Here is an 11,760-nt window from a genome sequence, read left to right as displayed (position 1 = left end):
AAATAAAATGCATTTTCACTATATGATCAATAGGGCCCCACCCTAATACCAGAACCCCTGACCCAGGGGCCATGAATTTCACAATTTTGAAAGAGGCATCCTTGCTCATTGGTTTGTCTACTTAATACCCAAGGACAGAGAAGATTTTCAAAGAAATAATGCATTTTCACTATATGACTTATAGAGCCCCACCCTAACACCAGAACCCATGATCCAGGGGCCATGAATTTCACAATTTTTAACAAGAGGTACTGTGAGCAATGTTCACTAAGAATACCCCCCGCTTACCCCAATCTCCCAAAGGGTGTTGGTAATAGGTATAAACTACCTCTTTTCTGAGTGTTGCTACTTCGATGTCCAGTGCACATGACCTTTGACCTTTTGACCCCAAAATCGATAGGGAACATCTTCATCCCATGGGTAGTCCATATGTATGATATGGTGACTGTAGGTGGAAAAGATAACGCTTTAGAGCCCGGAAACCATATTGCTACTTCAATGTCCAGTGCGCGTGACCTTTGACCTTTTGACCCCAAAATCGATAGGGATCATCTTCATCCCATGGGTAGTCCATATATATGATATGGTGACTGTAGGTGGAAAGGATAACGCTTTAGAGCCCGGAAACCATATTGCTACTTCAATGTCCAGTGCGCTTGACCTTTGACCTTTAGACCCCAAAATCAATAGGGAACATTTTCATCCTATGGGTAGTCCATATGTTTGATATGGTGACTGTAGGTGGAAAGGATAACGCTTTAGAGCCCGGAAACCATATTGCTACTTCAATGTCCAGTGCGCTTGACCTTTGACCTTTTGACCCCAAAATCAATAGGGAACATCTTCATCCTATGGGTAGTCCATATGTATGATATGGTGACTGTAGGTTGAAAGGATAACACTTTAGAGCCCGGAAACCATATTGCTACTTCGATGTCCAGTGTGCTTGATCTTTGACCTTTTGACCCCAAAATCAATAGGGAACATCTTCATCCCATGGGTAGTCCATATATATGATATGGTGACAGTAGGTGGAAAGAATAATGCTTTAGAGCCCAGAAACCAATGCGTCTACAGACGGACGGACGGACGGACAGACGGACAACCCGATTCCAGTATACCCCCCCACAACTTGTTGCGGGGGGTATAAAGAGGCATCCTTTCTCATCATTACCATGCTATTAGTTTGTCTACTTAATACCCAGAGACAGAGAAGAAGATTTTCAAAGAATTTCTACACTTTCACTATATGACCAATAGAGCCCCACCCTAACACAAGAACCCCTGCTCCAGGGGCCATGAATTTCACAATTTTGGTAGAGGGCTCAACGCTCATTATAATTATGCCCACAGTTTGGCTTCTTGATGTCCATTAGTAAAGAAGATTTTTTAAAATTACACTCATTTTGATGGTTTTTGCCCCACCCCTCAGGCACCAGGGGGGCAGGGACCACAAATTTCACAATTTTTGTTCCCCTTCACCCACAGATGCTATATGCCAAAATTGGTTGAAATTGGTTCAGGGGTTTCAGAGAAGAAGCTGAAAATGTTCAAATGTTAACGCACGACGAACAACGCACGACGACGGACAAAAACAGATAGCAATAGGTCACCTGAATGAATTCAGGTGACCTAATAAATTCCACTGTTTTACAGAGTCAGGTACAAATGATTTTTTGAATAACTCTAATCTGCATTTTGGAATGTAAAACTTATCGTTTCTAGTATTATAAAGGGATATATTTTCATGTTTATGTGGAATAATTTCATTTAAATAATCAGGGGCGCTACCATTGCAAATTTTAAACATGGTAGTCATTTTTGCAATATAATGTCTACTTTTTAAAGTTTCTAAATAAAGAGATTCTCTAGATGCAAAAATAGGAAGACCAGTAATAATTCTAGCTGCACATAATTGTACTTTTTCAAGCTTATCAGTATCGTGAACAGAACAGCCATCCCAAACAATTGAAGCATATTCAAGAGTAGGTCTAATAAAAGCTATATATATACAATTTGGACAGATGTTTTCTACCAATTTTGAACTTAAGCTTTTTTAAAAGCCCTATTTTAAAAAAAGATTTATCAACTATGGAATCAATGTATAAAGACCAACTGAGGTTATGTGACAATAATAAGCCTAGATAACGATGGACTGGAACACACTCCAATCTATCACCTTGGAAAAATAATTTCGGTAAAATAGAGTTATCTTTTTTCGAAAAATAAACAGCTTTAGTCTTGGATGGATTGAATTTGAGTAGCCACTTATTTGACCATTTTTCTAGTATATGTAAATCATAATTAAGCTTGTATTCAATTTATAGCATATTATATGAGGACTGTTGGAGTGAGTTGTCATCAGCAAATAATCTACACATTGATAGTATATTTACAGCAACAGGGGGGCTGTCATTCATTATATTGTTGCATTTTTTTTTCACACTACGTTGGTACGCACCGTCATTGTTTAAAAATAAAGCCGCCGTATTTCAGCATTTTTGACGATTATTAACTGGCATTTTTTTCGACTTTTTCCATTTTCTTACTATTTTAATCGGGTGGGGGGGGGGGTGGGGGGGGGGTGTAGGGATAGTCTGATAGACCGTGTAGTCATTTCGTACATGGTGTCAATACTCAAAACTTCAAGCGGGGGAAGGGGTGCAATATATCGTTGCATATGAAATCAAAGGTGCATATATATAAAAAGTGTATTCTACACAGAAATTTCTGTGGTTGCCAGACCCGCGGTGACTTCAATGATTGCCTCAATGCCTGGTAGGCTATAAGAGTTCTCAAACTGAAGGCAGTCTCTGATTATGTCCAGTCTGAAGGACAACGAGCCTATTAATTTGTAAACAGAAATGTCGATATCATGAATTAATGGGTTGGAATGCAATATGTAAGTTCGTCATTGAAGATGGTTTTCTGTTGGTTTGAAGTATTTCTAAATTTAGTTCTAAGCTCACAGAATTTCTCCGACTTCCCTCGTTGGTAAAAGTAAAGAAACTCTTCTTTTTTGTGCTGATTATTACAGCTATATACTGAACAACACAATATAATGGGACTTGTAACTGTTGAATCTCTCCATTTTGTATCAATAGCTTGCTGTATGTGCTGTTCACAACTTGTTTAAATGTTTTCATGCTTGCTCGCTTCACCGCAATTGACATGTATGACGTCACATACTAATGGCGCGAAAATCTCTAACGAGAATATGCATATCTGGCTTTTTGCACTTTCGATACAAAAATATCACTAAAGCACGCTTTATATCGAAAAAATAATAACAGCACGATTCAAAACACCACATTTTCATATAAATTTACAAACAATAAAAATTGTGGTAAAAACCCTTTAAACTATGACCATCAGTTGCAAAAATTATAATAATTGAAATGAAACAGAGTTTTATCCAGTTTTAGATGTTACTACCCATATTTAAGGGGAATTGTTGAGAATGCATTCATGAGCTTTCGGGGAGGGGGGGGGGGGGATCCACAATTTACAATATGTATTTTTTTTCTACAAATGAAGGAAAATTTTTACCTATGGAAAGTAAGCCTGGGGTAATGTTAATGTAATGACAGCCAATTTCAGTGTAATGGGGGTGTAATGTGTAATGGGGGTGTAATGTGTAATGGGCCATTTTTGCATTACAAGTAAAGATAAGGTAATGAAATGCATTACTTGTAGAAAATATACTGTAATGCACATTACATTCCATCAAATTTACATTGATTCAAATATTTGATGATATTTTGGAGGTTTAGATTAATTCATTATATTAGTGATTGACTTTTAGACCTTATGAACAAAAAGATCAACTTCATGTACATTGTCTTTAAGAGTTAACAGTATTCAATGATTAACTTTAATAGATGTGTAATGTAGGAGAAAATCTTTGGCTGGACTGGGAATCGAACCCGGGACCCCTGCATTATTAGTCAGGTGCTCGAACGTCCAAAATAAGCCCTTTAAAAGAAAAAATACCCTACGCCACTGGTTATTATAAGTTCTGATATAATAACCAGTAAGGGTATTTTTTTTTTTAAAAGGACTTCTTTTGGATTTTATGGGTATGCAAGATACATAAGTCACAGTGAAGGCAACAGAAATAAAATGTATATATAGCATAAAAATATTTTAATCACATTCATGTACACACGTTTTAATGATTTTTAATGCAAAACCCCAAGATAAAATTCATGTCATTTACAAATAGATATTGTTTAAATTGGACCTGATCAAAGCATGAACATTACAAAATATGTACATACATGACTTGAAGCTGCGCTCGCTCAAACGGTAGCACTGTCAACATATTATAAAATATACCAAAAGTCTAGAATTCTACACTGTTATTTTATTCATTGACGTTTAGTTGCACATTCCTCCTCTATATACGTTTTAACAGTTACAAACTTTGGCAAACCTATATAAACAATGGTGACGTCACCGTTTTAGGACCACAAAGTGACATGTTTTTTGTTATGAAAATATATTCAATTAACGTTCCAATGAATTTGGAATTTTTGGAAGAATTTAATTACTTTAAAGGTAGGTGTGTAATTTACTTATTTAATTCAAGTGATTAATGAGAAAAACGTGGTTTATCACTAAGGTCACCGAAACTGGTCAGTCGACGATATATGACACAATCTTGCAGCTTATATCACAGGGGCTCGTCACGAAATTTTTGTCTTATTCAAATTTGACATCGACTATTCTATATTTACACAAGGGAGGATCGATCGAGATAGGGTTTCTTAGATTTAACGTCCTTGAAATATAAAAAGGAGACGAATGAAAATTTGAGTTAGCGATTTTTTGGATTCTGGATTCCTCCCTTGTGTAAATATATAGATTAGAGAGGGTCAATTCGTGACGAGCCCCTGTGCTTATATCTAGTCAACAATCTGAAATAAAAATATAACTAATCAAAGGGGTGGACCCAAAACAATTATTTCATTTATGTAGTTGAAATTCTATTCATTTCCATTATCAGACTGAACTGATTCAATGCCTTGAATGGGGTTCTGTTTACTACTATCAAGTAAAAAATCAGAGGAAACTCGAGCACATCACTAAACACGGAATTCACCATTTGAAAATTAAAATACCTGTCAATTAATCCAGTGACTCAATGATTTGAAATAATGCCTCATTATCTTCAAAATACACTGCCTTTTTAGGGGCGTTTTAGGGGGAAAAGAAAGAAATCTGTTAGCTGATGTTGGCCTTTCTACAGAAGAGGTGACGATTTTAAAACCTCCGATCCCGATGTATTTTTATGGTCGATCAAAGCAATACATGTACTAGTTAGCTGTCATTTTGGTGTCGAAAATTTTTGTTGCAAAATTGTGATTTACTATTTCATTGTCAGAAAAAAAGGTTTACAAACTTTTACTATTAATATTTGTGTTAGAAAACCTATCCAGAGGCTCTGAATGAAGTAAAATTACATTATTGTCTTGCAAAAATTGATTTCTATAGGATTTTACCACAGGCACTTGTTTCTGTAAATGACTTATGACCTCTGTATACTAATAACAACACAAGGTACCTAGCTTCAAATGACACAGAATGGCACCCCCTGAGAATCTCGGCCTTTTGAGCTTCCAGGGAATATGCTATGTAAATGTATTTACTACCGTTGTATTGTACAATCATTCAACTTAAAAACCATGTATGACATGACTGCATTCGTTGCCTCTTATAGCCGAAAACTGCAACAAAACATGGATTTTCCTTTTTATACCACGAAGTACTATGTACTGATACCGCACAGAATGAAAATTGTATATTCGTTGTGTTGAAAAATAAAGTCTCATTGTTTTATTATCACAATAAATTGATACGATGTTTATTACCAAAAAATCTTGAACATTTGCTTTGTTAACAAAATAAAAATTTTGAATATTGAAGACGCTGTACGCTATTTTTAGTTACTCAAAAAAACCAAAGCTGTTCGTACGTTTCGGGATTTTACATGTCATCAGAAGATAGAAGCTAAGACTTCCCGAGTGGAGATTTAAATATATTTTCGTGTCGGAATCATTTCTGATGAAGATAATAATGAAATTATGACTTACTGTAAAAACAACTTCGTTAACTAGTATGAGAAATATTTCTGCCAATTGCATGTTTCATGCAGATCTATGGAAAGTCAGAGAAAATACAGATAAAAGATTATTGGGAAGTATGCAAAATAGAACAAGGAAAGTTTTTTTGTGATGTGTTATTGACTTTGTGGTATGTATTGATGTGGCAAGTACCTGTTGTTACATTGAAGTTTTATGAAACCCACCATAAGTACCAAGAACGCTGCAGGCACATATCAATGTTTTTCGGAGGCGACTAGCCAACCCTTAATATTAACTGTTATTTTCATGCATGCAAATGAAGATATATTGCGAGAATGGCCCCTCCACTATTTTTGATAGTACTATGTAGTAGTGAATGAGAAGATATTAATGCATGTAAGCTTGAAAGTTATGAATTGAAGCCCTGGAGCAAAGAATGCCCCCCCCCTCCCAGCCTGAGGGGGAAAAATTGAGACAGCAATGACGAACACTATAACACAACACCCCCCCCCCCCCCCCTTGCACACACTAATTAAGGTTCTGAAGGTCTTTATCATGACTGTCATATTTTTATCATTGTCTGTCAGGAAATTTAAACAAGCCATGTGTAACTTCCAACTTCTCCGGCGAACCCCCTCCCCTGCATCCCTAATATTACGGATCTGTGCCGATATGGAAAAATTCACAGGCATCTGAAGTATGGACACCCCCCCCCCCTTTCTGATTTTTTGGGGCGGCGATTATTTCTCCGAAATGTGTGGATTCTCCGTCTATTCCATCCTAATTTCGATTTATGTAATCGTAAACATGCTTTTTTTGTAAGCCTTAAATACCTTATACTGTTTATAATAAGTATATTCTATATTATACCAGTCCAGTAGAAGGCCAATCTCTAACGCTTGTGAAAAGCGTGAAACAACTACATCAATTGAAATTGGGTTGAGAGAGACAAGGAATCCACACATTTTGGAGGATTTGTCACCGCAAAAAAAATCAGAAGGGGGGGGGATTATAGTTATCAGGTGTCTGGAAAAATATGGGGGGATGGAGTCCCCTTTACTTTTTTGTAGCATTTCCCCCCTAATGTTAGTAACTAAATTATATAAAATAAGATCAATTGTGGTTAATGGTCACCATTAAAATCATCCTTTTGCCTGTTCTTTTTAATTCATTTCTGATGCTCTATCTTTCTATAAATAACTCTAAAGAATTTCAAACGTAATTTTAGAAGAGCGTGCTAGCCAGTCAAAATCGCCCACGTATTCTGTGCGGTATCAGTACATCGCACTTCGTGGTATAAAACGGAAAATCCATTTTTTGTTGCAGTTTTCGGCGATAAGAGGCAATGAATGCAGTCATGTCATACATGGTTTTTAAGTTGAATGATTGTACAATACAACGGTAGTAAATACATTAGCATCGCATATTCCCTGGAGGCTCAAAAGGCCGAGATTCTCAGGGGGTGCCGTTCTGTGTCATTTGAAGCTGGGTACCTTGTGTTGTTATTAGTATACAGAGGTCATAAGTCATTTACAGAAACAAGTGCCTGTGGCTTTTACATATAATATATTCAATAGAACCGAAATCAGCCCCCTAGACCCCCTGCCTCGGTAATATTCGAATCCAAGCTACGCCTATGCACGGGATTAATATAGGCGGTTCAAAATCCCTTTGTTTTAAAAAGCCTAGCATATACACTTGTTTGTATGTATAATTGTCAAATCTCAAACTTTTGTTGTTCTATCATATTTTTTTTTTAAATATTATTTTGGTCACAAAAAGGGCCCCGAGGTCCCCCTCTAAATCCCCCATTGGCTTGTACACAGAATTTAATACCAATGTACTGATTATAAACGTTATAAATAAGTAAATAATCTATCTATTTACCAATTTTGGACCCAGAAGACATACAAAGCACAGGGGTTTAACCCCATCTGAGCAAACTAATAGAATAGAATATACACGAGTTTGCTCAGATTGTGTCAAAATCCGGTGATACAAAGGTACATAAAATGAACGGTACAGATAAAGGTAAGCTAAGTTTGCAACAACAGGGAGATAACTCTTGATATATCTCAGTGCACTTCTCGCTTTATTACGTCATAATGAAAAAATGCGTCACGTTATATATAGTTGATTCGAGGGAAAATGTCATAATAATTATTTACTTGCTACTACCGCCGCGCTCAAACTCCCCGTCGAGGCCTCATTACGTCACCTACGAATAGACCTCTCCTATGTGACGCACCACAATATACAGATTTGTATATTGTGAGTCCGCGATTATCACGTAGACAAATTACACTAAAGAAGTAGTTCGCAGTTAAAAGTTTGAAGATATTAATATTAAGAGCATTAATATAAAAGTATGGATTTTATTTTAAACATAAAATGATCAAAAGATCATTAAAAAGTAGGGAGACTATGTTCAAATTATTGTGTAAAGTAATGAACTTGATGTTTACGTTCTTGTTTTGAAAGTTGTTTACGTTTGACGTTATGGTTTTTCGTCATTCTACAGTGACGTCACAGTATACGCGGCCTAAGAAATCGCTATCCCATAATGCCTAAGTGGAAGAGTTTGGTTTGTGAGCAAACGAACTCTGGTGGAAGTTTGCCGCCGCGCTGTCAAGTGTCAAGCGGCGTATGTGTAACCCTCTATGACAAAATAGTAATAATGTTTCTCAAATGATCATTTATAAATTATTTTCTTTGATATTATAAAAGTCTACAATTTGTTATTTATACACATGTAGTATGCGCTACGGTTAATTTCCATTAAAATTATGTTGTGACCATATGTAATCTCTGTGAATCTTGCTCAGTAGGAAAAGTAGGATTTATTTTGATGCTGGTTATTATCGAGCATTGTTTGTGAATAGTATCCTCAAAGACAAGGTTCGACATTAACGAAGCTAGGAATTTTTATGACATCCACATGCATTTTTAAAAATAAACCTGACAATGTGTGGAAAACGCGATTCCAGCCTTTATGCCAGCATACTTAACACGAAGTGCGCGCTTCATGAAGTATGCTGGCGTAAAGCGATGCAATTCATGTCCCCATGTACTTTCAAAAATAAAATTTATTTTTTAAATAAACTTCTTGCTAGAGTCATGATATACATGTAGGCCTAATGACTATGAAACATTTGTAGCTTTCACTTATATGTAACTTAGAGTGCATTTATTTCAAAGCTATACACGAATCTCGCATACAAACCGTTTTTAAAACTGTCATCACTGATCATAATACATGTAGACTATATCTTCAATTATTTGAGTTTATGTTAATTTGGCGCTCCATAGCTATATGGTTCATATATTATGATCGGTGATATGACATTTTTAAAAAACGGTTTTTATGCGAGATTTGTGTATTCCATTGAAATACATAGATACACGCTGAAGTTGTATATATTTTATCAAAAATGCACCCGAAATACCCAAGGAATATTGAACATTCAAAAATACAAAAAGCACCTGTCAATCTTTTATCTTTCTCTATCAATTTATTAAGAATACTAAAGACCACAAAGAATTCTTTTTTCCAATTCTCTTGACAAATGTTTGCTGATTCCGATGATCTTAAGTACTTGTGTAAGCCGACTACCTTCTACCCTTCCTTGTGTCTGGTCACGTCCTAACCTGTAACGGAACATCGCTCGGTCTTTTCCGTTAAACTTCGTTTTTTTCCTCGACTTGACAAAAAAGGCCCTGCCATGTTCCAAATGTACAATCGCAAGCTGACATTTCCCCATAGCATCCGACAGCGCCATCTCGCTCCTTCCTTTTTACGCAATCTACTCACACAAATGTAAAGTACATATTGAACAATTTTGGTACGTAACAAAGAGCTAGTTTTTAAATCGACAGTTCCGGGGGGGGGGGGGGGGGGGGGGCATTAAAAAATGTAATGTACATATTGAACAATGTTGGTACGTAACGAAGAGCTAGTTTTTAAATCGACAGTTCCGGGAGGGGGGGGGGTAATTAAAAAGTTGTTTTTTATTTAAAAAGCATGAAACGAACTACGCTGTATAACCTTAGGACATGACAACAATGGGGGGGATCAAAGTATTCAAGTTAGCTGCCAAAGTCATATTTAGTGACTAAAACACTTTTACAGTACATGAAAATCACTACTGACAATATCCATACATCTTGCAGTTTTTTCTTGCAATTTTGTCAATCAAAATTCCTCCACTTACATAGAAACAATGGTAGAAACATCAATAATTCATTTAGCGAAACTTTACATAATTTTTTCACACAGTTCGATTGGATGTCGCTTTTTTCACTCACAGATTTATTTTTCTTCATTTTCAGACATTCCAGAATTTTATTCACGATTCAGAATTAAAAAGTTTTCAGGTCCTAGTAGTGAACAGTGAATGTCCCTTAACTTCATAACCACGAGGATACAAGTCAGTCAAGTACCAAATCTTTACAGACTGACAACGCTTGAAATTCAGATCAACAATGATAATAACTTAGACGGAATGTTCAAGCATTAGTCACTTAGACGGAACATTCAACTGTTAATCACTTAAACGAAATATTCAACCGTTAGTCACTTAGACGGAATATTCAACCATTAATCACTTAAACGAAATATTCAACCGTTAGTCACTTAGACGGAATATTCAACCATTAATCACTTAAAGAAATATTCAACCATTAATCACCTAGATGTAACATTCAACCATCAATCACTTAGAAGGAATAGTCAACTGTTAGTCACTTAGACGGAATATTCAACCATTATTCACTTAGATGGAATATTCAACCATCAATCACTTAGACGGACAAGATTGCTACACGTAGCCATGTCCCCCACTGCCGCAAAAAAAGTTGAAGCAAAAAAGTCCCATAACTCCTGTAAGATTTGTCGAATCAAAATGACGGCGCAATATGATCAACTACATATGGTGACTAACAATCCTACAAAATTTGAATGAAATCCGGTGAGCGGTTTCGGAGGAGTTGCGTCCACAAAGTGTTCCTATAGTGTAGCATGTACAAATTCAACAAAGTCTCATAACTTCTGTAAAAATTGTCGAATCGAAATGGCGGCGTAATATGATCAACTACACATGGTGACTAACAATCCTACAAAATATGAACAAAATCCTTTGAGCGGTTTCTGAGGAGTTGCGTCCACAGTGAAGTGGGGTGAACGGACGGATGGATGGACACACAGACACTGGTATTTCTATGTCCCTTTCCGCGTTGCAGTGGGGGACAATTAGATCTAAATCTGAATTTTTTTATGTAAAATATGTGTTGTTATGATAGTTTTGTGTGTAATTTAGTAAAATTAAAACTAAGGCGTTGAAGATTTTATCAAAATAAAGATTTCAGTTCTATTGAATATATAGCATTATAGAGGAATCAATTTTTGTACCGAAAGACAATAATGAAATTTTGCTTCATTCGGAGCCTCTGAATGGGTTTTTCTAAAACAAATATCAAAAGTTTATAATCCTTATTTTTTTCTTTCACTAAAACCATAAATTACAATTTTACAACAAAAATTTCCAACACCAAAATGATAGCTACACTGTACATGTACTGTTGCATTACAGTGTCTTAGGCTATGAAAAAAAAAATTAAGGCGACCTAATAATACGCAAATGATGTTAAATTCTGACATTTCGTTTTGATTGAATTT

The 11,760-nt window shown here is 36.0% G+C and overlaps 1 protein-coding gene across 2 annotated transcripts in view; it reads right to left on the bottom strand.

Annotated features, from left to right (window-relative positions):
• LOC125678829 (rab-like protein 6) overlaps nucleotides 1-5,380 on the bottom strand; it is a 55,528-nt gene extending 50,148 nt beyond the window's left edge. The window contains exon 1 of one of the 2 annotated variants that reach the window (XM_048917534.2): nucleotides 5,124-5,380. The gene's annotated coding sequence lies outside the window, so the exon portion shown is untranslated. The remainder of the gene's footprint in view (nucleotides 1-5,123) is intronic. The other variant, XM_048917535.2, reaches the window with a different exon arrangement.
• Between the last annotated feature and the right edge of the window lie 6,380 nt (nucleotides 5,381-11,760).

This window comes from Ostrea edulis, chromosome 2 (assembly GCF_947568905.1).
Source record: "Ostrea edulis chromosome 2, xbOstEdul1.1, whole genome shotgun sequence".
Classification (NCBI taxonomy): Eukaryota; Metazoa; Mollusca; class Bivalvia; order Ostreida; family Ostreidae; genus Ostrea; species Ostrea edulis.
This window is presented reverse-complemented; position numbering and strand designations above follow the sequence as displayed.